A 27,077-nucleotide genomic window follows, 5' to 3' on the forward strand; every position below is an offset into this window, starting at 1 on the left:
TATAAAAAAATCTATGTTTACAAAGGAAATGATAGTAAATCCATGGGGCTAAAATTCATGAGGATGATATATTCCTCCAAGCTTTCCACTTTCGAGCTAAAATTGCCAATATGATTTATATATAATGAGTCCATACTAAGTCGCTTCAGTTATGTACAGCTCCTTGAGACCCTCTGGACTGTAGCGCACTAGGCTCCTCTGATCATGGAATTCTCCATGCAAGAATACTAGAGTGGGTCGCCACGCCCACCTCCAGTGGATCTTCCGCACCCAGGGTTTGAACCTGTGTTTCTTATGTCTCCTGCATTGGCCGGCAGGTTCTTTACCACTAGCACCACATGGGAAGGCCCTTATATATAATAATGAGGGTGCAAATAATATTCTTGCTACCAATCATGCTGCTAGCCTTTGACTGACATTGCTAATTAAATGTAGCATTCTTTCTCATGGCTTCAGAATTCTTTTCAATGCAGTATTCTAGGCAGCTGAAGCTGATAGATTAGAATTGACAGACAAGTGAGAACCTGGTGTAGGACAAAAGTCACAGGGTCTGTACAGTATATAAGACCTATAAGTAAAATTTTGAAAACCCCTTCAAATTTTCATTTCCTCATCTGTAAAAAAAAAAAGGCATGGCTGGAAGTTATAAGAACTAAATGAAATAATATAAATAACTTAGCACAGAGCCTGTAGAAGTTCAATACATATTAGTTCCCTCCTCTTATAACCTTAATTTTTTTTTATGAAGATGATATATGTTATTTTCAGCTCATGTCTTTTCTATGAGAACAACACTTCATCTGGAACAAAATGTATATTTGATGCAGTACAGTTGTCTATATTTTGACTGTCAGTTTTAGTCACGTCTGTCATTGTTTATTTTCCAACATAAAAAGAAAGGTTTAGGATAGTAGTCACATTGGAAAACAAAGACAATAAGATTAAAATTCCCTCAAATCAGCTTTGGAGCCACAAAAATATTAATGCCTTGACAGCTTACTCACAATTGCAAGAGGCTGTGAGCCAACATCTTGCTTTGTATCACAGAGGTGATGAGAACATACTTTCATTGCTAGAAAAAAAAATTAAGCTATACAGACAGAAATGGGACATGAGAGCCAAATTCCACAAGAACACCCTCAAGTTTAAAGATTTTTTTTCCGCATAATTTGACAAAGTTTAGAAAACCAAAGACTATACACTTTTAAAGGATTCTTGGATAGCTTACAGATATAGTAAGGTCACCAAAACACTTAGCAGATATTGAATTTTAATAAAAGTACTTAAATTGATTAACATTAGTCTCAGAAATAGCATAAACTTAAAAATCAGAAATGCTTACTACAGTGAACATATTGTGACTAGTTGCCAATTGTCTAATTAACCCAACTGGCCTAATCCTCCATTTTAAAGGAACAGACAGACCCTGCCTGTGTGAAGAGAATCAAATGGTTGGAGATGGCAAATCATCCAGTGAATTATCCTCTGCTGTCTTAAGCAGTGTTTTGTAGATCTTTCCAGTTTCTGACACACCTCTGAATTGCCAGATTATGCCTGATGAGGGTCTCGTCTCCCTTTATCTGATTGGTTATAATTACCATGATTTATTTATAAGAATATGCACTATGAACACACTGTTGGTAGGATTTTTGCATGTTGTCTTTCCAGTCATCAATATATTCTTGTATAGCACCATAGGTCAAAAGTGTGCCCTCTGCAACGGCTCCATGGAGTGAGAGTTACAGTCTACAACCGATGATCTGGCCATTGAGAGGACCAAACCATTGACTTCTTCATTCATGCTCCTCTTTGTGGTGACGGAAGGCCGTCTCTTTACCCATACCCAAGTGCATGCCAGTTTTTTAACTGGGTAGCAGTTTAATGAAACCCAGAGTTTATCTGTGAGGTTTGCTCAGGTTGTCATCTGTTCTCAACCTTTTATTCTCAGTCTGAGTATAGCTCCCATTCCCTTCCAGCCGACAGTGTGGCTGCTAGGTGTGCGTGGGCAAGACATTTGGCCTCTCCTGGACCAAGGAGGAATGACTAACCACCCAGGCTACATACATAATTTTCCAGAAACAAGTCTATCAACACAAGCCATCAGCTAAGAAGAATGTTTCTTGGTCCGCGGGTCCTTTTGCATTCGCTCTCTGCAATTGAAAGTCAGTAATCCATAGTTCGGCTCATGTACCACCACCCCCTTCTTGTTCCAGTCAGACTGGATGGAGAAGTTTCCCACAGCTTAAACCTCTGTGTATTACATCTGACCAAAAGAGTTTACTATTCTTTTCTCTCCACTCCACCATTAGGCAGGAACAATTTTCATTGATCTTTGTATATCCTGCCCTCAATTCCACTGTAAATTACAACTTCAAGTCCAAAGTAGAGGATCAATAAATGCTGAATTGAATTCAGTTAATTGAAGACAGGAATGTTCACTGACACGATTGATACTTCTGATATTATTCTGCCTCCCTGGGGACTCATAACTGAGGAGAAGCATTGCCAAGTACAATCAGAATTGGCTGGAGAATTTTTTCAAACTATCCAGGCTGATAGTGTGAATTGTGCTACTCAGGACATTCTGAAATTATCCTCACCCGTTCCTCCACCAACCCTCATCCTGGTTGAGAACCTTCAGAGAAGGCTCTCTAAGATTCACCATTCAGAACCTTCTATTTACTCCTATTCATTTTAATGAAAATTTCATAAAACTACCCATAGCTGTGTTTCCATCACATTTGACGTTTAATTGACTGATAGCTTGGGTGTGGTGGAAATGCTTAGCTAGATTATCTTAAGTTACATTTAAACAAAACTATTTACAAAAGATCTACTTCTTGGATGGGCTATTTTTAATGTTTCCTAAACAAGTTATTGTAGGTGGGCCAGTGTTCCCTCTTTGCTTGTCACTTTAGAAGCCCATTTGGACATGTTCTATCCCCGATCTGGTTCTCTCACCCCACTGGCTACAGAGTAGTGCGTTCTTGTTTGAAAGGGTCAAAACATTCAGAATCTGACATCCAAAATATGTGCTCTTTTCCCTTTTTTTTTCCTTCTGGAGTCAAAACCCCTGAAGTATAAATCCTTTTTAAATGAAGAAAACAGTGCCAAAAGGAATGAAACATTTTTGGTCCCTCTCCAAAACAGAGAGATAGCCCTGAAACAGGAAGTGGATGATTTAAATATCCACTCGGCATCTTGGCAACATATTTATGTTTGAGGGACTTAAGGTTAAAAGGTTTTAGTCTGGCCTGGGAACACTCTATCTTCCCTTAGGGTTTGGCGCTTTGGGGAAAACTTTTAAGCACTTATCAAATATTCGCAATTAGCCATTTTTTTTTTTCCGAGACCAGACTGTTACTAAGAATGTCACAGGACTGTGCTCCTGATACGTAGGACTGTGCTCCTGATACGTAGCATGCCACCATTACTCTCCTGCTTCTTATGATTATCCCTTTAGCCATCTAGGCTGGTATGGTATTTTCTATAAAGAAAGAAGAATGCAGTCTCCAGTTCTGCTTCTCCCAAATCTGGAACTACACAGAAGGACTGAACAAGCAGAATACAAAATTGGGGTTCTATTGACTGTGTATCCCAGGGGCCACTGAAGGGCTCCATCCTCCATGAAAATTTCCCTCTCCCCTATCTAAGCTCTTCAGTCTCTATACCTCTCTGCTCTCACAGCACCACCTGTCCATACCATTATCATTTATATTCTTTCTCTCTTTTTCTTTTTTCGTTCTTTCCTTCTTCCTTCTCTTTGTCTGCCTCTCTTTCATTTGTCTTCTTTCTTCCATTTTATCCCCATTCTTTCAGGTAATACCTTGTGGACCATTTGTTGAACTTGGGATTTTATTCTGTGTAAATCAGGAAGCAATTAGAAAGTTTTAAGCAAAAGAGTAATGTGAATTGACTTAGCATTTACACCTGACTCCTGTGTTGAGAACAGACTGGCGTGGGGAGAGTGGAGGAGGTGGGGAAGCTGATGTAGCTCAAAGAGAATGATGGCTTGAGTTAGAGTGGTAGTGATGGAGACAATGAAAAGTGATCAGCTTCTAGATATTTATTTTGAACATAGAGCCATCATGATTTGCTAATGAATTGAAAAGTGAAAGAGACACAGACAGTAAGTGGTATTCTGGAGCCAGCTCATTAGAGCTCATGAGAACCAATAGCTAAATTTTTAGGAATTTTGTAAGCCCGTTGTTAAACACAAATTGTATTACAAATTAATTATATAAACTTCTAATTAAAAGTTGTATTAAAACAAAGGTAATGAATACTAAAAAAAAAAAAAGCCTCATCAATTCCTAGTTATTTTACTACATTTTACAATTACCTAAGCTCTTGAAGTTATTTACATCTTTGGTTATCTGTATGGTGGAAATGTTACATGATAGAGAGTGAGTATGCATCTCTTTGCAACTTAGTGTTCAGTTATGTGATCTTTGCCACTAGAAATGCATAACTGTGGGAGTATTTATACAGGAAAAGTTGGACCTTCTCCTACTGCCCACCCTGTTACAAAACTTCTTACATGTTTACCAGAAAATCATTGGGAAAAAGCAGTCAAAAATGAGCTCAAGGATTTTAGTTTAAAAAATTGGAAGAAAGGAATTTTCATTTACCAAGTTCAGGAAATCCATAGTTTGGTTTTGAACATCTTGAATTTAACATAACGACTATTCATCTGATTGGAATTGTTAAATAGGGTGTTGGATATACAAATCTGGGGTTCAGGGGAGAGGTCCTGGGTGAAGATAATGTTTTTGAGAGTCATCAGCATTTTCATGATATTTAATGCCAAGTGACAAGATGTGATCAGGGAAGTGAGTTAGATAGAGAAACACAATCTTAGGACAATTTCCAGGGTCCTCCAATTTTAAAGATCAGAATGAGGTCAGGAACCACCCCAGGAGACCAAGAATTGCCAATGGAAGTAGAAAGAGAACCACGAGGGTATGATGTGCTAGAAACCAAGGGAAGAAAAGACTTCCAAAGAGAGGAAGTGACCATGTCAAATGCTAATAGGCCAAATGAAACAATGATCATTGGATTTAGCAATGTAGAAGTATTGATGACTCTGAAATAAAAGTGGATAAAAAGTCTGATTGGTATGGATTTCAAGAGAAAATGGAGGAAAAGAAGTAGGAACTGTGAGTAAAGGCAACTCTTTCCAGATTTTTTAAAAATAATTTTATTTTTTTATTTATTCATGTGTTTATTTTTGGCTGTTCTGTGTCTTGTTGCTGCACTCGGGCTTTTCCCTAGTTGAGGGGAGCTGGGGCTACTCTTTAATTGCAGTGCTCAGGCTTCGCACTGTGGTGGCTTCTATTGTTGCAAAGCTTGGCCTCTAGGGCTCACAGGCATCCTTAATTGTGGCTTCTGGACTCTAGAGCACAGGCTCAACAGTTGTGGTGCACGGGCTTAGTTGCTCCATGGCATGTGGGGTCTTCCTGGATCAGGGATGGAATCTGCGTCTCCTGCATTAGCAGGTGAATTCTTTAACACTGACCCACCCAGAAGCCTCAGAATTTTTATTGACAACGGAGCAGAGGATTATAATAGTTTTTGAAGTGTCACATGAGTTTAATAAAAGTTCTCTTTTCTTAATTGAAGATGAGATATATTTAGGCATGTTTCATGGTTGAAATAATTTGGTGGAGAAATATTGATGATGCAGAAGAGAAGTAGCAGTTGCTAAAACAATGCCCTTGGGAAGGATTCAACTATAGGTAGATTGGGAAATATGGTGGTGGGAACCTGTGACGTTTCCATCTGATTTCCTCCATTTTCTCAGTGAAACAGGAAGCAAGTTTATCAAGTTTAAGCTGGTAAGGGAAGAGGAGATTTGGGAAGTTTTAAAAGAAGAGAGGATGTTTAGACTCAGGAAACATAGAACTTTCAGGTAGCACTAAGGATCCACTCAACCTTAGTAGTAATGAATTTTAAGTAAAACCAGTCAGCTTAGCTGTGAGTTTCCTCCAGCTGGGTTCAGCTGCCTGCCTGCTACATGGAAAGTAATGTTTAGAGCGATGAATCATGGGGGTATCATCTGGGAAAGGAGGTGGGTGGCTGAGATATGTTGGAAAACAAGATCATTGGAGGAGTGGAGCTCAAGGAACTAGGAGGCCAGGTATTAGAAGGATCACCTACATGAAATTTAGAATCACTGAGAATTTTGGCAGTTATCATGTTGAAAAGAGTTACAACCAGGAGCTAAAATCTTCTAGAAATGAAGGGGAGTAATGCAGAAATCAGTAAATTACTGTAACAAGAAGGAGTAATGGGTAGTATTTTTAGGGAGAAATGAAGGATGAAAAATGCCAAAGAGGAGAAAGGAGGATACCTCCTCCAGCCTCAAGCTCTGTGATATGGGTATGGATGACAGAAGGACTGTACATTGTAAAGGGCTATATGAAGCATGAAATTGGAGGGAATAATTGAAGAGTTTGTGATATGGGATCTTGGTTGATGATGGATTCTGAGTTCTAGAGAAAGCAGGTAGGGGGATGTTATGGGATCAGAAAAGATGCATAGAGTCAGTTGGACTTGGACTGTGGGTCATGTGGGAGGATCTGACAGCCCTGGGAGCTGTGCAGAATGTAGCGCGTGTTCCAGTCAGTCCTGATCGTCTCATATGCAGACTGCGATAGTAAGTCTGGGACTGTTGCTGAGAAGGGAGGGATTTCTTTCCAGGAACATGCAGAACTCTGGGGCTTCTTTTCCAAGCCAACTTAGTGATCAGTAGAGGCTTGTGAAGGGGTTGTTTACTAGGAGTGCTAAAACTCTACGGGCCACCTTTACTCCTGCATAATATCTGTCCCTTCTTTCTAGCCCTTAGCTCACCAAGATTTGCTACTGTTTTACTTCACAGTCTTCTGAAACACTAGAAGTTCATGCCTGTGTCTGTGTCCCTAGTCCTAGCATTCTCCTGTAATATGTTCAGCAATATGAACAAGTGAATGAACAAATAAGGACTTGAGTGAATGGTAAATCTTTAAAGATCTACTGTTGGAAAAAAAACAAAGCAAAGTGAGAAGCAGCTTCTGCTCCCACCCAAGATCTTTCCTCAACAGACTTCTCCCTCCTGAATCTTTTGAACTCACTAGACTTGTTGACTCCTACTGGTAAGCTTAGCCAAGCCCTTCACACTCTGTCTTTCTGACTGGACTGCGTCATCCTCTGTAAACAGGTGTAACTCCAGTAAATGAAGGGCTTCCCAGGTGGCGCTAGTGGTAAAGAACCCACCTGCCAGTGCAGACGACACGAGAGACATGGGTTTGATCTCTGGGTCGGAAAGGTCCCTGGAGAGGGAAATGGCAACCCGCTCCAGTATTCTTGCCTGGAGAATCCCATGGACAAGGAGCCTGGTGGGCTACAGTCCATGGAGTCACAAATAGCTGGACACGACTGAAGTGACTTCGCACACAGCAAGAACATGAATCTGGTGACCAAGCCCCAACTCTCCTGATCCTGACCTACCTCACTGCTTGCCAGATTCTGAGAGAGGGCTTTGAGCACAAGTTTTGCCCCTTTCACTGGTGTGTTTAGGATGATCTGGTAAGCTACCTGGCCTCACTGTTGTGGCCCTCAAGAGCAGTATCTGGGGACTTGCCTGGTGGTCCAGTGGTTAAGAGTCCACCTTGCAATGCAGGGATGCAGGTTCGATCCATGGATAGGGAACTAAGATCCTATATGCCGCAGGGCAACTAAGCCAGCATGCCACAACTAGTAAGTCCACGTGCTGCAACAAAAGATCCCACATGACACAATGCATTTCAATATAAATTGAATTTATGTTGAATATAAATTGAATTAATATAATATAAAATGAATTTCAGCTAAAATAAATTTCAGCAATATAAAATGAATTTCAGCTAAAATTCAATATAGCCAAATAAAATGTTTTTAAAAAAGCAATATCCAGCTGCATCCCCTCAACCCAGAGCAACCATTGCTTATGATTGCTCTTCATCCTTTAGTATACTTAGTCAATGGTGCCATCTTGTTTTGTAAGGAAATAGTAATTCTAATTAGTTTCAGGAGGAGGCTTAGACTTGAGACCTCTTTAGGGAATAAGATGGGTGGGTTTGGGACTTTGGTGTGGCTGATACTAACCTGAAATTTACTTATAAGATTTAAATTCTACATTTAAAATTGTCTTTCTGAGAATGATATTTGCTTTCAATTAACCATATTTCTTGTCACACTGTGGTAAACCCTAAGATGATTACAGAGAAGGGCAAAGTCAGGGACTATGAGATTGTTAGAAACTGGATGGATGAAAGCTACATGATCAGACATATAACCATAGAGAACAGGATAAAATAGTATGTAGTTAAATGATAGAAGGCAGGGGTCAGATCCAGCCAGAGCAGGAGAAAGAGTTTAAATGGAAGTCATCATGATCTAATAAGACTACTCGGAGGAGATGGGGTTTCATCTGGGCCTTAAAGATCAAGCAGGAGTAAGACAGAGACAAAAGTCATATGGAGATATTTATATTAAAGCACAATAATACAGACATTATTGTAAGACTTTCTGGAGAATTCACTGACCTGACGACAGTGAAACGTGAATGTACAGGAGTAATGAAAGGTAACGTTGAGTCCACAGCAGCAGCTATGAAATGGCCTCTCAGCTCTTCAGCCGTTGGGGGTATAATTGCTCGATGCCTCAGCAGCTGCACTTTCAAGTCTGTGCTCTTGCTGAAACCACAGATCCCATGGAACCTTGCCAGGAATATTAAAGGAGGCTTGTTCCTGGGAGATGTGGGACTCCTCTGGTGGGCAACTTGGTTTTGAGGACTACCCTAGGTCTTGACTGACTTCTTTTTTAAGATTGAGGGTGGGGGGAAGGACCATTTTTAAAGTCTTTATTGAATTTGTTACAATATTGTTTCTGCTTTATGTTTTGTTTTTTTTGGCCACAAGCACGTGGGATCTTAGCTCTCTGACCAGGGATTGAACCCACATCCCCTGCATTGGAAGGTGAAATCTTAACTACTGGACTGCAGGGAAGTCCTTGCCTGACTTTCTCAGAACTACTCTCTAATCAAAAATTATTCCTACTACCCACCTGCCTTCTCTGCCTTCTTCACAGAGCTGAGCCCTGCATCCCACTCTGTGTTTCTCTCAGCTTCTCCTGGTTCTTCACAGTCACCAGCCCTGTTCCTCCAATCAGCTGCTCTGATCTGCACCAGCTCATGCTGGGTCATCAATGCTGTACCCTAGTCATTGGTCTGGAGCAGTGACCAAACTAATGGTTTTCTTATGATTTGTTAAGGTCGAGGGAATGTTTAGGACTATGCAAGATGGATTCCTAACCACTGGACCATCAGGGAAGTCCCCTAAACTCTTAAATATTTTGGAGTAGCCTTTAAAATGCAAACTAAATATAATTAATCAAGTTCCACTTTCTCTAGCATATTAAAATTACTAATTGGAATCTCCAAATTAATAGGTAAAGTTTAGAGAGTAAGGACACTTTGGGCATTGATCATATGATCAATGTTTTCTGCCAACTACAAGTAAAGACAATTTCATTGGTTCCAGTGAAGGTCACATTTCATTGACAATCCCATGGCTTTAGTAGGTGAGGTTTTACTGAATCAGATGGTATAATAATGAAATTAATGATGAAATCCCTAATGAAATCTGTTTTCTTTCTGGCTTTAACGCAGTCTCAGAATTTTATTTTAATTTCTAGAAGCTGACAGGGTCTAGGGTTTTGACTAAGCTGAACAACTTTACTGAACCAGTTGGACTGAGAAATCTGATGTTTGAACCAAATGCATGGAAAGAATGAAAGTAGAGATCAAATGTGTGTTAGTCACTTGTGTATGCATGCGTGTTCCACCTCTTCAGTCATGTCCAACTCTTTGAAACCCTATGGACTGCAGCCCACCAGGATCCTCTGTCCATGGAACTCTCCAGGCAAGGATACTAGAGTAGGTAGCCATTCTCTTCTCCAGGGTATCTTCCCAACCCAAGGATCGAACTTGGGTGTCCTGCATTGCAGGCAGATTCTTTAGCATCTGAGCTACTTGGGAAGTCCAAATACTTTACACTATTAATATATGACATTCTCAAAAGATTGTTTTTTATCAAATAAAGCATTTAAAAATATCTTTCCTCTAAAAAAAGTCTATTAAAAAGTCAAGTGGTGTATATTCCTTTTGTGAAATATCAGTTTCTTAAGAATCTTCCTTTTAATTGCAGTTAAGTTAACCAGGGTCATTGAGTTGTGAATCCATCTAGTCTTCTCTTGATCAGATCTAGAACATTAGTTTTGCCCATTGCTTTCTGTTTTTCTCCAAGCCTAGCTAAGGGTTTGGTAATTTAGTTCAGTTAGGTACTTTCCTTCCGGTTGCAATCTTCCTTCAGTCCTAATATTTTATTTTTCTGGAAAAGTGCAAGAGCTTATATGTACAAATATAGACTATAGAGTTTTAAAATAAAGCAAAATGTTATATCAAATCAAGTGTAACAGCATCTGGTTATATGTGTATATCAAATCAGCAACTGTGTTCCCAGAAAAATTAGATAAGGTTGAGGAACAGAAGGATCCTGCCATCACCTTCAGACTAAGAATCTCACAGCTTATCAATAGCAACAACCTTTTATTGAAGGAAATTACTGGAGTTCTTGCATTTTCCAGTTAGCAATTTTCATATGCTACAGAAAGTGGAACTTGACTAATTATATTTAGTTTGCATTTTAAAGGCTACTCCAAAATATTTAAAAGAGTTTAGGGGACTTCCCTGATGGTCCAGTGGTTAGGAATCCATCTTGCAATGCAGAGGACATGGGTTTGATCCCTGGTTGGGGAACTTAGATCCCACATACCCTGGAAGCAACTAAGCCCACAAGCCACAACTTCTGAGCTCGAGCATGGCAACCAAAGATCCCGCATGCTGCAACTAAGACCCAAGGCAGCCAAATTAATAAATAAATAAATTTCAAAATAAATAAGTTTAGGATATCTTTCTTAAATCAGGGGTACAGTCACAGCAACAAAACCATTCCTGAACAGTCTCTATTCAGCCATTTTAAGCTAGCTGTGGGCTGTTTTGTATATGCTGTGCTTAGCTGCTCAGTTGTGTCCAACTCTTTGTGACCCCATGGACAGTAGCCCACCAGGCCATACTGGAGTGGGTTCAATGAGTTTGGAAGCTTTATGTTTATGTTACTGCTTTGACTGAACTGGCATTTTAGAAGACTTTTGGAATCTCCAAATTAATAGGTAAAGTTTAGAGAGTAAGGACACTTTGGGCACTGATCATATGATCAATGTTTTCTGCCAAATACAAGTAAAGACAATTTCATTGGTTCCAGTGCAGGTCACATTTCATTGACAATCCCATGGCTTTAGTAGGTGAGGTTTTACTGAATCAGATGGTAGAACAGTGAAATTAATGATGAAATCCCTGATGAAATCTGTTTTCTGCCTGGCTTTATAAATAATAATTTTATCTGTTGTTTTTGAAACAGTGGCTATTAGAGGTGTTGATTCATTGAGTTGGATTATTTATTATAGAGAATATTAATGTTATAACCAGAGCAGTGAACTGCTGTTTACATTTGCTAGGAAATGGTGATTGTTTGGGTTTTATTTTTATTTTCATTTTTTATCATTAGTCTTATGTATGGTCAAAACTGTCAAGAGTGTACCTTAAGAGGAGTGTAAGGTAGACAAGCTTGCTGTCTACAGGACTATGTCCAAGGAAGAGTTCCATTTAACAAACAGTTATAGTCTCAACAGACACGTTGCTTCAGAAAGGGCTATTTTCTTTGTTTGTGCTTTTTGACCACTGACATTTATTTTCATTTTTTAACTTTCTATTTTGAAATAATTATAGATTTGCAGGAAGTTACAAAAATAGTACACAGAGGTCCTTAAGAACCCTTCACTCAGTTTTCCCCAGTGGCAATATCTTATATAACTACAGTACACTATCAAAACCCAAGATTCAACTTTGGTACAACCCACAGATCTTACTCATGTAGGAAGGACTTTTTAAAACAAGAAATAATTCATAACAACCACATTCGTCTTCTAAACCCTGACCTTCTTACAGGGAAGAACCTGAGTGTTGCTTATGGAGCACTTCTCCACACTTTTCAGAGACAAACTCACTTGGAACTGAACTTTTTAAAAAAATTATATTTCTTCTAAAAGATTATCTTCACAAAGTACAGCATGTTGAGGACAGAACAAAGTTATCATTTCCTTTCATGAAGTATACAAAAGCTAAATGGAAAAACCATATGGGAAGGAAGAAATCAGTTTGCACAAAGTACTTAGAAAGCTGAATGAGGCAGGAATTCTCTTACTCACTCTATTATATAAGAAGCCTTTCAAGACAGAGGATATTGTTTTTTATTTCCCCATATAGGATTTGCCTGAAAAGTCACAGGTGTGTGGCAGCAAGATAGGAATTTTCAAACAATAGTTTTCCTCAGAGTAACCTTCAACTCACTGAGCTATAACCTCTTCTTAAATGAAACCATAGAGTTTTCCCTTTTCCCCTTTTTCTTAGTTAAGTGTTTTCAAGTTTGATCCATATATACACAATATATGTATATTAGTGACTTAGCACAACTTTTGTAGGAGGAGGCAAGTCACACACACACAAGTTGTTTTGTGTTGTTGGTTTTTTCATGGTGTACTTAAACTGGGCTTCCCAGGTGGCCCTAGTGATAAAGAACCCACCGGCCAATGTAGGAGACATAAGAGACACGGGTTTGATCTCTGGGTTGGGAAGATCCCCTAGAGAAGGGAATGGCAACCCACTCCAGTACTCTTGCCTGGAAAATCTCATGGACAGAGGAGCCTGGCAGACTACAGTCCATAGGTTCACAAAGAGTCAGACACGACTGAAGTGACTTAGCACGCATACACACACTTAAGCTGTTTTGAATGCAAACACCCAAATATTCTGAGGTGAAAACAGTTCTTTACTTGTCACAATTTTTATTAGCAACAAGATATTATTGAGGTGTAAGTGACTTACCTCTCTGTGTGTTTAAGGCATACAGCATGAAGGTTTGATTTTCATATGTAGATGGTGAAATGATAACCACAATAAGCTGAGCTAACGTTCATCTTTTCTTATAGATAACATAGAAAGAAGAAAAGAAGAAAGGGAAAACAATTTCTCTTTGTGGTGAGAACTTACAGGATTTCCTCTCTTAACTTCCTATCAATATATATCATACAGCAGTGTCTGCTATGTTGTATTCCTCAGTTCAGTTGCTCAGTCGTGTCTGACTCTTTGTGACCCCATGAATCACAGCACCCCAGGCCTCCCTGTCCATCACCAACTCCTGGAGTTCACCCAAACTCATGTCCATTGAGTCGGTGATGCCATCCAGCCATCTCATCCTCTGTCATCCCCTTCTCCTCCTGCCCCCAATCCCTCCCAGCATCAGAGTCTTTTCCAGTGAGTCAGCTCTTTACATGAGGTGGCCAAGTACTGGAGTTTCAGCTTTAGCATCATTCCTTCCAAAGAACACCCAGGACCGATCTCCTTTAGAATGGACTGGTTGGATCTCCTTGCAGTCCAAGGGACTCTCAAGAGTCTTCTCCAATACCACAGTTCAAAAGCATCAATTCTTCAGTGCTCAGCTTTCTTCACAGTCCAACTCTCACAGCCATACATGACCACTGGAAAAACCATAGGCTTGACTAGATGGACCTTTGTTGGCAAAGTAATGTCTCTGCTTTTGAATATGCTATCTAGGTTGGTCATAACTTTCCTTCCAAGGAGTAAGTGTCTTTTAATTTCATGGCTGCAATCACCATCTGCAGTGATTTTGGAGCCCCCAAAAATAAAGCTTGACACTGTTTCCACTGTTTCCCCATCTGTTTCCCATGAAGTGATGGGACAGGATGCCATGATCCTCGTTTTCTGAATGTCGAGTTTTAAGCCAACTTTTTCACTCTCCTCTTTCACTTTCATCAAGAGGCTTTTGAGTTCCTCTTCACTTTCTGCCATAAGGGTGGTGCCATCTGCATATCTGAGGTTATTGATATTTCTCCTGGCAATCTTGATTCTAGCTTGTGCTTCTTCCAGCCCAGCATTTCTCATGATGTACTCTGCATATAAGTTAAATAAGCAGGGTGACAATATACCACCTTGACGTACTCCTTTGTATTCCTAGTACTTACTTATTTTTTAACTAGACGTTATTAGCAATGAATTTAGTTTTGTGGGATAAGGATGGAACACTATAAATACAGAAGTACTACCTTAAGGTCAATGATAAACCTGATACCATCTAGAATAGATCCAAGACTGGTTTGAAGTTTCAGCTAGAATTTCATGCAGCATACTTTTTGCATCTTAAGTCTTAATGCTGGTTGATAAAAGGAAAGGTAGACTGCTTTCTGATAACCAATTATCACAGAAGGCTTTCTGCTCAAAACATAGATGTATTTTATTCTTGGGTTCCTCTGTTTTTGAAGGGTTCAGTGTTTATTGGAGGAAGGTTTATGTCAATTATCTAATCAGAAGCAGACCCCAGGCTCTGCCACAGATATTTTGGAATGTACGATCTACTTCAAAGGAAGGTTCCATGTCTCTGTACCCAGATGAACCCAATTTTTCATAGTGAAGACCAAGGTAATTAGATTTTCTTTTTCAGAGCAAAAATTATTTTTAGGTTGAATTTAATGGGTCATATTTCTCTGCTCAGTGAATCTTGCAATTATCACTCCTCTCTGGAAAATGTAACTGGATGATCCACCAGTGTGCCAGAGCTTCTGTGGGTCACCACGGAAGCAGGACGGATGGCAGCCACGCTCCAGGAAGCCCCTGGACGCAGTGTGAGGCTGGTGTCTATGACGCTCTCCAAGATCGAAACCAAGCCATAGACTGATGGCAGTAGTCCACGTGCCAACATTTTTGTTTGTTTGGAATGGAAAACTTTAGGAGGAAAAAGACAGGAGACTGGATGCCAGGAGTATGTGGTAGAGATTTTAACCATGTTCAGTCACTGGAGAAAATCTGAACTGACCACTCTAAAGAGGGTCTTTCTTTGAAAGGAAAGGCAGTAAGTCCAGATCTAAATTTTAGACATATGTCTTCTTCACCTCTCTCCTGTATAAGCTCTTCTGATACTGTACAAAGCAAGAGGAACTGAGGACAAGGAATCTGATCAGATGGAAGAGTGACCCCAGGTGAGGCCCAGGAGAAAGAACCAAGGCCCTAGCGTGGAGAATATACTTGAGGCACAAATGACTTTCTCTGGGAAATTAAAAAAGATTCTCCATGCACCCTCTTACTCCATCTAAGCTGAGACCTTAAGTCTCAGCTTAGATGTCACTTCCTCAGGAAAGCTTAACAGACTCATGTTTGGCTAATTGCCTTCTCTGTGCTCTGACAATGCACAATTCTTACTCTATAGTAAGATTATCATACTGCATTGTGATATTTGATTTATGTATACCAAAGCCTTTGACTGTGTGAATCACAATAAACTGTGGAAAATTCTGAAAGAGATGAGAACACCAGACCACCTGACCTGCTTCTTGAGAAACCTGTATGCAGGTCAGGAAGCAACAGTTAGAATTGGACATGGAACAACAGACTGGTTCCAAATAGGGAAAGGAGTACGTCAAGGCTGTATATTATCACCCTGCTTATTTAACTTATATGCAGAGTACATCATGAGAAACGCTGGGCTGGAAGAAGCACAAGCTGGAATCAAGATTGCGGGGAGAAATATCAATAACCTCAGATATGCAGATGACACCACCCTTATGGCAGAAAGTGAAGAGGAACTAGAAAGCCTCTTGATGAAAGTGAAAGTGGAGAGTGAAAAAGTTGGCTTAAAGCTCAATATTCAGAAAACGAGGATCATGGCATCTGGTCCCATCACTTCATGGGAAATAGATGGGGAAACAGTGTCAGACTTTATTTTTGGGGGTTCCAAAATCACTGCAGATGGTGATTGAAGCCAAATTAAAAGACACTTACTCCTTGGAAGGAAAGTTATGACCAACCTAGATAGCATATTCAAAAGCAGAGACATTACTTTGCCAACAAAGGTCCATCTAGTCAAGGCTATGGTTTTTCCAGTGGTCATGTATGGCTGTGAGAGTTGGACTGTGAAGAAAGCTGAGCGCCAAAGAATTGATGCTTTTGAACTGTGGTATTGGAGAAGACTCTTGAGAGTCCCCTGGACTGCAAGGAGATCCAACCAGTCCATTCTAAAGGAGATCGGTCCTGGGTGTTCTTTGGAAGGAATGAGGCTGAAGCTGAAACTCCAATACTTTGGCCACCTCATGCGAAGAGTTGACTCATTGGAAAAGACTCTGATGCTGGGAAGGATTGGGGGCAGGAGGAGAAGGGGACGACAGAGGATGAGATGGCTGGATGGCATCACCGACTCGACGGACATGAGTTTGAGTGATTGGTGATGGACAGGGAGGCCTGGCATACTGCGATTCATGGGGTTGCAAAGAGTCGGACACGACTGAGCAACTGAACTGAACTGAACTGAACTGAGTAGACTTCAAACTTAAGAGGACTGGGACAATATCTTTCATGTTTATGGCTTTATTCTCAGTGCTCTTAGCAGTCTATCTAGCACATAGCAAATACTCACCATAAATGTGCTGTTTTGAGTTGGTGTAGTGAGGCCCAAGTGATATCCACACCCTTAGTGTTTGGGATACTCAAGACTGCTTAACAAAAGTACTTGCATACCCTCAGAACCTCAATCCAGTCCAGTAGTGTTGAAACCATCTCTATAAAGTTTTGGAAAGTTCAGTCAACAGCTAAGAAGCCATTGTAAAATCACTGTAGAGCCTCACAATAACTGCACATAAAACACATTGTTTTATCATATTTATTATTTTTTAATCATAAAGTCCCTGAGGAGATGGAAAAGGAAAAATAGCTTCAATTTCGTAAGTGAAGAGAGTCAGACCTCACAGTAGAGAATTATCAGCCAAGGTTGTAAAAATTGACCAGCCTGTTTGTGGCACCTCCCAGACATGGCATCCCATAGTTCTGCACACTCTAGTTAACTGCTGCTTGAATATCCCTCTGCCACCAGAGGCCAGTCTTTATTGCCCAATGGAAAGAATTGTGGAACACTAATAATCCCCCCAAATAAAAGTTTCTGTTTCTCTAGTCATCGTCCAAGTTTTAAAGAAAGGATTAAGATAGCCATGAAAATATACCTGAAAAGATAACAGGAACTGAAATAATGGGTCTAGTGAAAATCAAATGTTGTCTTATAATTGTGTTAATGTGCTTATTTTCAGCCTTCTACACGGTTCAGTTTTGGTTTTCAGGAGAATTTGAATCTAAAAAGGGAACTTTGAGTCATGCCTCTTTATATATATGATAACCAGAAACTTCTAAGCCATAGTCTAAGTGTAACTTCAGTCCATATTGATGAGAGTAGTTGGATAGTCTGTCTACACTGTGATTAAACTGACTAATCTGATGATTTTGACCCTGTGTAGATGGACAGTAGGACTTCCCAGTTAGCACTAGTGGTAAAGAACCCTCCTGCCAATGCAGGAGACATAAGAGACGCAGGTTCCCTGGGTTGGGAAGATCCTCTGGAGGAGGGCATGGCAACCCACTGCAGTTTTCTTGCCTGGAGAATCCCATGGACAGAGGATCCTGGTGGGCTACAGGCCATAGGATCACAGAGTGAGACATGACTGAGACTTAGCAAGGCACAGCACAGATGGACAGTAATCTGAAAGCTATGAATAGAGGAGCTGCCCTTTAAAGCATTTTAGTCCAAAGTCTATTGGTTTCTAAAAGAAAATAGTTCTGTTTTTTAAAAGAAGATCAGTAAAGTGTAGGAGAAATCTGACACAGGTAAAAATAAATAGAGCACATTTAGTCTTCCAGGTAAAATACTTTTGGGCCTAAAAGACTGCTGAAAGATATATGAAAGTCTAGATGTTGGATGATCCTATTCAGATACTTTTGTGTGATATACAGAGTATTGAAAGAAAAGTTACAGTACAAAGTATATAGAAAATAGTACACAAAATAGAGAAAAAGCATCTGGCTACCTGAAGACATTTTGGCTGTATTATCCACTAGAAATGTTTAAGTGATCTGAAGGTCTACCGTATACCTTTCAGTTCAGTTGCTCAGTTGTGTTTGACTCTTTGCAAACCCATGGCCTGCAGCATGCCAGGCTTCCCTATCCATTACCTGGAGCTTGCTCAAACTCATGTCCATCAAGTCAGTGATGCCATCCAACCATCTCATCCTCTGTCGTCCCCTTCTTCTCCTGCCTTCAGTCTTTCCCAGCATCAGGGTCTTTTCAAATGAGTCAGTTCTTCACATCAGGTGGCCAAAGTATTGGAGCTTCAGCTTCAGCATCAGTCCTTCCAATGAATATTCAGGACTGATTTCCTTTAGGATTGACTGATTTGACCTTCTTACAGTCCAAGGGACTTTCAAGAGTCATCTTCAACACCACAGTTCAAAAGCAACAATTCTTTGGTGCTCAGCTTTCTTTATAGTTCAACTCTCTTGCACATTTAGTGATTCATATAATTTAAAATGAGATTCCCTATAAGCACTAGATGTCCATGGTTGCCCAATTTTTTTAAAAAAATGTGTTTAACTTTGCAATTTTGGCCAATTTTTTCTTTTCCCTGGAAGGTAAGGTGGGAGGAAGCAGGGGGTGGTGGGATATGGTAGAAGTTTCAACTTTAAAATATATGTGAGCATTCCCATTATTTAAAAGAAGGCTCATAATTTAACATGTTATTTTATATTAATCTTAGATTGTATTTATAATTAAATATAAAACTAAGGCTAAACAACTGTTACTATTATGATTTAAAATGTAAATGTTATATACCTTAACAACTAAAAAATAATAATGATATTGTTTTAAAATAGGGAAGGAACTGTAAAACATAGTGTTAAGGAAACAAATTTCCCTATGTTTTATAGTGGAGAGTCAGGTAACGTCTAAAGATAACATCTGTAGTGAAAACAACAGTTATAACCCCAGTCTGTCTGTCTGTCTAGCCGTCCATCTTTCCTTGTGTCCTTCAAAGATTTAGTATATAATTTTTACAAAAATGGGTAAACTTCAGCACACCAAATTCTATTGGCCAGACACTTGTAGGGGAAAGTCCTAAACTATTAACAAAATGAGAGTGAAAGTAAACTTCGCTCAATGCTGTCCAACTCTTTGTGACCCCATGGACAATGCAGTCCATGGAATTCTCCAGGCCAGAACAATGCAGTGGGTAGCCTTTCCCTTCTCCAGGGGATCTTCCCAGTCCTGGGATCGAACCCAGATCTCCTGCATTGCGTGCAGATTCTTTACCAGCTGAGCCACCAAGCCCTGTTAACAAAATTGTTGAGACTAACAAAACAACTGACAACTTTGTGACTTTTCACCAAGAAGATGATGATGATGCTCAAGATGGTGTCAATCCTTGGGCAACTCTATCTTGTTTTAGGTACAGTACTGCTTGCTAAGTTAAAGTTATACATAGAAGGGAAATCAGAAATGTTCAGTTTTAGAATTTTGTATTTAATGAGATACCAATAGCTACCTTTTACTATTGCAATGTCTGGACTTAAAATGAGTTTTGCCTCATTGCCCCGGTATGTAGGAAAATGTTATACTTCCTTGCTTTGCTCTGACAATCAATTTATTTGGTGAATGATAATGGGTAAATTGAATGAAGAGAGACTTTCTGGAATTTCTAGAATCATATGTCTGAACAAGACATACATTTGATTGATTCAGTTGTCAAATGTGTTGCCCAACATGGTATAAATAAGGCATGTAGTAGACTGACTGAGATTTTATTCTTCAGTTGAATGTCATATTATGGTGATTTTCATAAGAAATTTGACAAAAATGAATGTTATAATTTTTTTAAAGAAAGACGCTAACTAACACACTCCTGGAATGCTGTCAGTATTGAATAATTGTCTTAAGAGTGAAAGCTAACACTATAAATAATCTATGATGTGGATACCTCCTTATATAAAAGTATTTCAACTTTCTCAAACAGTGCCTCTTATCATCACCTTTTCAAACTTCCTTTCCAGATCTTAAAACAACTTGTGCTACTTCATTTGAAGAGAATTAGGTATGTTTTATTGCATTTTAATTTATTTTTAATATAAATTTTTGAAATCTATTCATTTATTTATCTGGCTGCTTTGGGTCTTAGTTGTGATGCGTGGACTTAGTTGCCCTGCTGCATGTGGGATCTTAGTTCCTCTTCAGGGATTGAGCCCAAGTCCCCTGCACTGCGGAGAAGGCAATGGCAACCCACTCCAGTACTCTTGCCTGGAAAATCCCATGGACGGAGGAGCCTGGTGGGCTGCAGTTCATGGGGTCGCTAGAGTCGGACACGACTGAGCGACTTCACTTTCACTTTTCACTTTCATGCATTGGAGAAGGAAATGGCAACCCACTCCAGTGTTCTTGCCTGGAGAATCCCAGGCACGGGGGAGCCTGGTTGGTTGCCGTCTATGGGGTCACACAGAGTCGGACACGACTGAAGCGACGCAGCAGCAGCAGCCCCTGCATTGGAAGGCAGATTCTTAGCCACTGGACCACCAGGAGAGTCCCAATTGCATTTTTTATACTCGGCTTTCTATTTTGTGGTACAGTTGGTTGTGTCTGTCTCCCTGTTTAAATTCTTTGAAGACAAAAACTGTGCCTTCATTGACCTTTGTTTTGCTGCCTCTCCACTATGACTAGTACAGTACTTTATATATGGACACTCCAGACTCAGGTCAGTAATTGTTGAGTTGCTTTGAGATGAAATTGTTGGATAGGTTTTTAGAAAACTTCCTGTGTAACAGGCCTGTGACAAAGCTCAAATGTGATTGTGACAGAAAGTTTTGACACTATAAAGTTATAAACTGGTCTTCAGTTCAGTTCAGTTCAGTTGCTCAGTCGTGTTCGACTCTTTGTGACCCCATGGACTGCAGCACGCCAGGCCTCCCTGTCCGTCACCAACTCCCAGAGTTTACTCAAACTCATGTCCATTGAGTCAGTGATGCCATCCAATCAGCTCATCCTCTGTCATCCCCTTCTCCTCCCGCCTTTAATCTTTCCAAGCATTGGGGTCTTCTCCAAGGAGTTAGTTCTTTGCATCAGGTGGCCAAAATATTGGAGTTTCAGCTTCAACATCAGTGCTTCCAATGAATATTCAGGACTGATTTCCTTTAGGATGGACTGGTTGGATCTCCTTGCAGTCCAAGGGACTCTCAAAAGCCTTCTCCAACACCACAGTTCAAAAGCATCAGTTCTTCGGCACTCAGCTTTCTTTAGAGTCCAACTCTTACATCCATACATAACTACTGGAAAACCCATAGCTTTGACTAGATGGGCCTTTGTTGGCAAAGTAATGTCTCTGCTTTTTAAAGACATTTTTCATCATTTAAGCTTTGCGCATGTGATACGTGACTGAATGGAATTCCTGGAGAAGTGTATTAACGTGTTCCAAAGAGCTGAATCCTGAGGAAAGGATTAGGAGTGCACCTTCAGAGATGCAGCCTAGTTTCAGCCCAGAGACCCCACAGAGACTGAGACAGAACTGTCTCTGAGTGTCTCCTGAGGAGGTACGGGTAGGCAGTGGACTGCTGCAGGGGCAGGGGCTCTGGGTACAGTGGACCTGGGTATGGCTGGGTGCAGCAGACTTGAGTATGGCATAAGCCCTCTTGGAGGAGGTCGCCATCAACCCCACCACAGAGCTACCAGAACTTACACACGACTGGGAAATAGACTCTTGGTGGGCACAAACAGAACCTTGTGTGCACCAGGACCCAGGAGAAAAGAGCAGTGACCCCACAAGAGACTGACCCAGACTTGCCTGTGAGTGCCTAGAAGTCTCTTGCAGAGTCGTGGATAGGTGGTGGCCTGCTGCAGGGTTGGGGGCACTGAGTGTAGCAGTGCGTGCATGGGATCTTTTGAAGGAGGTCGCCATTATCTTCATTATCTCCACTAGAGTTTGGCCTTAGGTCAAATAACAGGGAGGGAACACAGCCCCGCCCTTCAACAGAAACTGGTGTTAGTGGTTATTATCATATTTCTTTGGAAGGAATGATGCTAAAGCTGAAACTTCAGTACTTTGGCCACCTCATGTGAAGAGTTGACTCATTGGAAAAGACTCTGATGCTGGGAGGGATTGGGGGCAGAAGGAGAAGGGGACGACAGATGATGAGATGGCTGGATGGCATCACTGACTCTATGGACGTGAGTCTGAGTGAACTCTGGGGGTTGGTGATGGACAGGGAGGCCTGGCGTGCTGCGATTCATGGGGTCACAAAGAGCCGGACATGACTGAGTGACTGAACTGAACTGAACTGAACTGATCATACCCATCTGTAGATTGGAAAGTTTAACTTTGGAGCCCTTAAGCAAAAATTCTAGAAAGTCTCCCTTTATCTCATTTATCCATTATCATTTACTAATCTCTGTGGGCCATCCTATCAATCCCAGCTGTCCCCTCATCTATGTTCCTTGAAATGCCAGAGTTGCTAAAGGCTTGGGGAAGGTTTGGTTTTCACATTATCTTCTTATGTACACCCTGACATCATCTCAAAAGTACAATTGGTATAATACTTACATAAAAGGTGTTTATGAGGACAAAATCAAACAAATAAGTAAAGACTTAGGCACTCAATATGCTTCCCAGATGGCTCAGCGGTAAAGGAGACATGGGTTCGATCCCTGGTCAGGAAGATCCCCTGGAAAAGGAAATGGCAATCCATTCCAGTATTCTTACCTGGGAAATCCCATGAATGGAGGAGCCTGGCAGGCTGCAGTCCACGAGGTCACAAGGAGTTGAACACGACTTAGAGACTAAACAGCAACAGCAAGTACTCAATAGAATGAATACAGAATAGATATTTGCATGTTTCACAGATTTTACAGGGCAGCACACATCTGCTTGAAAAGTAAAAAATCCAGCCCTTTAGATGACTGATTCCAAATTGTCAAACATTAGATATCTTGTCATCTACATCTGCTTGATAGAATGTGAATCCTCCCCCACACCCTTTTCTTTCTTTCTTTTTTTTTTTTTTTTGCCAGATGGCTTCAGCCATAGATAAAGCATGGACTTTTCCATGTTTCACATGGTACTTGATGTTGTAGAATTCAGTTTTTGTGCTGTTCTTTTCTCCCCTCTTGCTATTGCCTGGATCTCATTAGAAACCATTAGTGATGTAATACTAAACCTATGGAATCTTAAACATGCTTTTAAAATCCTGTGGAATAAAGATGTCTCCTACCAAACCAAAAATGCAGTGGGAATAGACAAAGTTACATTTCTTTAAGAAAAAATGACTCATTTCATAGTTTCCAAACTGTTTTGACTGAAGCCTCTCAAAATAAACTTTCTGCAATATGCAGCCTTTGATGTCTGACTTTGAAAAAAAAATCATTTCTAAAGATACAATTCAGTCTTTTTTGGGTGTTCATGTATTTTTGCAGATTAACTACTTTTATTTCAACCAGTGAATGACACAATATTAAATAGCCATCAGACTAAAAAAGAAAAGTATGTTTGAAGTGGTCTTAACTCCTACATAAACCAAATGTAAAGAACATGCCATATGACTTTTTAAATTACCACAAAAATAGAATTTCCAGAACATTACCAGAAAGGGGATTTGGTCCATTAAGAATAACAAAACAGTGTAGATGTCATGAAAGTGGAAGATTAGGAGTGCAGTTAAGCTTAGTAATGATATTTTTGATTCATATGCTATTTCCTAGGCTAGGCACCATTTTTAATTTTTCACAGTCCTGAACCTTAATCCTTAAAGGGTAATTCAAGTTTCGGAGCTTACATGCCGCAATTTGTTTGGGGTGGCAATTTGCCATTGACTTGCCTCCGGCTTCTTTCGTGCTCTTCCAGCTGGGGGACTCAAAGGTGGTCATTTATTAAGTCCAGGTCTACATATGGCCACTGAAATAACTGGCTTTCAATAAAACCTTTATAAAAAATCCAAACAACCCATTCTTGTGCAGTTGATCAGATTGATTTAAGACATCAGTTGCTTCTGTTCAAACAACAGTGAATGAAATAACTGGGTAACTGAACAACCTTTTCTTTCTTTCTTTAATTCTTTTTTTTTTTTGCCTTTCTGAATGTTTCCCTTTGGAGCGGTGGGAAGGAGCTAGATTAAGATGTGCATTCTAGTTCCAACTCTTCCACCTCTGTCTGATGCTTGGCAAGTTCCTTAACCTCTCAAACCTGTACTTTCTCATCTACAAGTAGAAAGAAAAAACACTCTCCTCATGGGTTTGTCTGAAACATTAAAAAAGAGATGTATGGCATTTGACACACACTTAGCATATGGTAAATATAAATTTCTTTCCAGTTGCCTGAATGGCATATACATAGCATCTTCTGCTGTTTCCACTTTCCACTTTAATGATAACTTCTCAATAAAAAAGTGAAGAGAATATTTGACACTCAAGTCATTAGACTCTCAAGTCATTCATATCAGAATCTAAGATATATCTCACTTGGTCAAATTCAAGCTCTATAGCCTGATGTCTGAGATAATGGCAAGAAGTGACTATTGTTGGAATTTATGTTATATTATGAAACCTGTACCTCCTCTAGAACTTAATGTTATCTTCAAGCCTTCTTTTTCTTTCCTTTCTTTCAGAGGCCCTTTTAAGTCTATTTTCCAGTAATATCTCTAAACTCTTCTTGAACCTATATGCATTTTTAGCCTGGTACCAGCACTGCGAGTAATGTTTTCCAAGTGTTTACTACCCATAATTTGAAGAGGTTCTTCTATTTATTTGGCCTGAAACTGTCATTTCAAAGCATCAAAACTGAGATAAAGCAGGGAATGGGAGATGGGAAAAGGGCAAGGCAACTAATATTTATAAGATGACAGAAAGTTTAATAGAAAATGAATGGGGTCATACATTCTGGTAGGCTTGGACTTCATTCCAGCTCTGTTTCATTCTACTTCATAGGGTTGTTAAGAGGATGCTATGTACCCAGTTAAAACAAATCTGCTTTGCAAACTTTGCTAATGCTTGTAGACAGTTAATTTTGGATTCCTTCTTTCAAATCATTTATTTTAATGAGTAATTAAGGGAACTTCTCTTGTGATCCAGTGGTTAAGTCACTGTGCTTGCCCTGCAGTGGGTGCAGGTTTGATCCTTGTTCTGGAGATTAAGATCCCACATAACATGTGGTGCGGCCAAAAAAGAAAAAGTAACTAGGGTAGTTTACAGTCTTTAAATTGCTATAAAATGTCTAAGTATTAAAGAGGGAGAGAAATTAGTATTGTTTTCTCTGTAAAGCATCTGCCTACAATGCAGGAGACCCAGGTTCGATCCCTTGGGTCAGGAAGATCCCCTGGAGAAGGAAATAGCAACCCACTCCAGTACTCTTGCCTGGAAAATCCCATGGACGGAGAAGCATGGTAGGCTACAATCCATGGGGTCGCAAAGGGTCAGACATGTCTGAGCAACTTCACCTTCTTTCTCTGTGTAAAGATAATTTCATAGCCTAACTTTCAGATTTGTAGAAAGTGAAAGTCGTTCAGCCATGTCCTACTCTTTTCAACCCCATGGACTATACACGTTTATGGAATTCTCCAGGCCAGAATACTGGAGTGGGTAGCCAGCCCTTCCCTTCTCCAAGGAATCTTCCCAACCCAGGGATGGGACCCAGGTCTCCCACATTGCAGGTGGATTCTTTACCAACTGAGTAAGTCTTATATATATTATTTCCACCCCCACCCCGTGAATTATTGCTAAACACTTTTATTGCTAAGGGCATCTGCTCTAATACTTTAACATAGTGGGTCTCAAACTTTAACACTGGAATCATCTGGGGAACTTGTAAAACACAGTGCCATGCCCCTTCCCCTGTCTCTAATTCAGTAAGTGTGGGGAGGGGCCCCAAAGTTTCACAGTTTTGAGTAAATTTCTATATTATACTGATGCTGCTGGTCTGGGGACTACATCTTGAGGACCACTAGAGTGGCATTTTGTTCTAGATAACCATCAAACCCCAAGAGCTAGGTTTCAAATTGTGCCCAGGTGGCAATAACCTTCCCATGTCAAAGAAAAGAGAAAGGTGATTGGGAGGATCAAGGTTTCCTGTGTTGCAGGCCTTCCTCAGGGTGAAAATTCTCATTCTTTCTGAGACAATCTCTTACTTTTAGCTGGATTTCAAGAAAAATGTGAGAAGCAGGAACTAAATCTTTATAAGGTGGTGTTAGTCGCTCAGTCATGTCCAACTCTTTGTGACCCATGGACTATAGCACACCAGGCTCCTCTGTCCATGGAATTCTCCAAGCAATAATATGGAAGTGGGCTCCATTCCTTTCTCTGGGGGAATCTACCCAACCCAGGGATAAAACCTAGGTTTCCTGAATTACAGGCAGATTCTTTACCATCTGAGACACCTGAGCCACCATGGAAAACCTTATAAGGTGTAGGCAGGCCTAAGTTTGCTGTGTGTATAATATGTGTATTCTTTCAGAATAAGATGGAGATTTCTTTTTTACTAAAGTCATTTGGAGTGGATTATTGATCTGTACAATTTATAAAATTATATTCAATCATACAATTAAAGAAAAGACCTCTATTTGCAAAATAGCCCACAGTCATTTTATACTTACAAAGACAAATGATCTTGGCACTTCCTGTAGATAAATCTTCCTAATCATTTATGAATCATTAATAGCTCAATTCTTAGACCCAGGGATTAGAGTTAAGTGTTGTATCTGAGAGAGGATAACTCGACAGACTAACCAGAGGAGATAGGACAGGTTGGAGAGAAATAAATGCATCATTTCTAGATTCTTCACTGATTATCTTTTCATCCAAAGTTTCATTGTCAGCATTTTAATTCAGATTTCAAGAATCACCAAACTTATTTCCTCCCTGACCCATCTCATTCTAGACACTGATTGTGAATCTTTCCAAACTACCATTTATATTTAAAAACCCTAATTCCTACTGACTGTTCCAAGAATAAAGTGTGAAATGGATATCCAAGGACATAATCAATACAGCATGCTTCCCCAACACTCCCAGCCATACTTTTGAATATGC

The 27,077-nt window shown here is 40.1% G+C and overlaps 1 protein-coding gene across 7 annotated transcripts in view; it reads left to right on the forward strand.

The window, feature by feature from the left end:
- Nucleotides 1–27,077, forward strand: part of CALD1 (caldesmon 1) — a 204,610-nt gene that overhangs the window by 24,603 nt on the left and 152,930 nt on the right. For 3 of the 7 annotated variants that reach the window (XM_025291551.2, XM_025291553.2, XM_006079868.4), the window contains exon 2: nucleotides 20,072–20,112. The exons of 2 other annotated variants lie outside the window; for them this stretch is intronic. The gene's annotated coding sequence lies outside the window, so the exon portion shown is untranslated. Of the gene's footprint in view, nucleotides 1–13,125; nucleotides 13,175–20,071; nucleotides 20,113–27,077 lie in introns of all 7 variants that reach the window. 2 more of the 7 variants (XM_044946883.1, XM_044946884.1) reach the window with 1 other exon arrangement.

This window comes from Bubalus bubalis, chromosome 8, assembly GCF_019923935.1.
Source record: "Bubalus bubalis isolate 160015118507 breed Murrah chromosome 8, NDDB_SH_1, whole genome shotgun sequence".
Classification (NCBI taxonomy): Eukaryota; Metazoa; Chordata; class Mammalia; order Artiodactyla; family Bovidae; genus Bubalus; species Bubalus bubalis.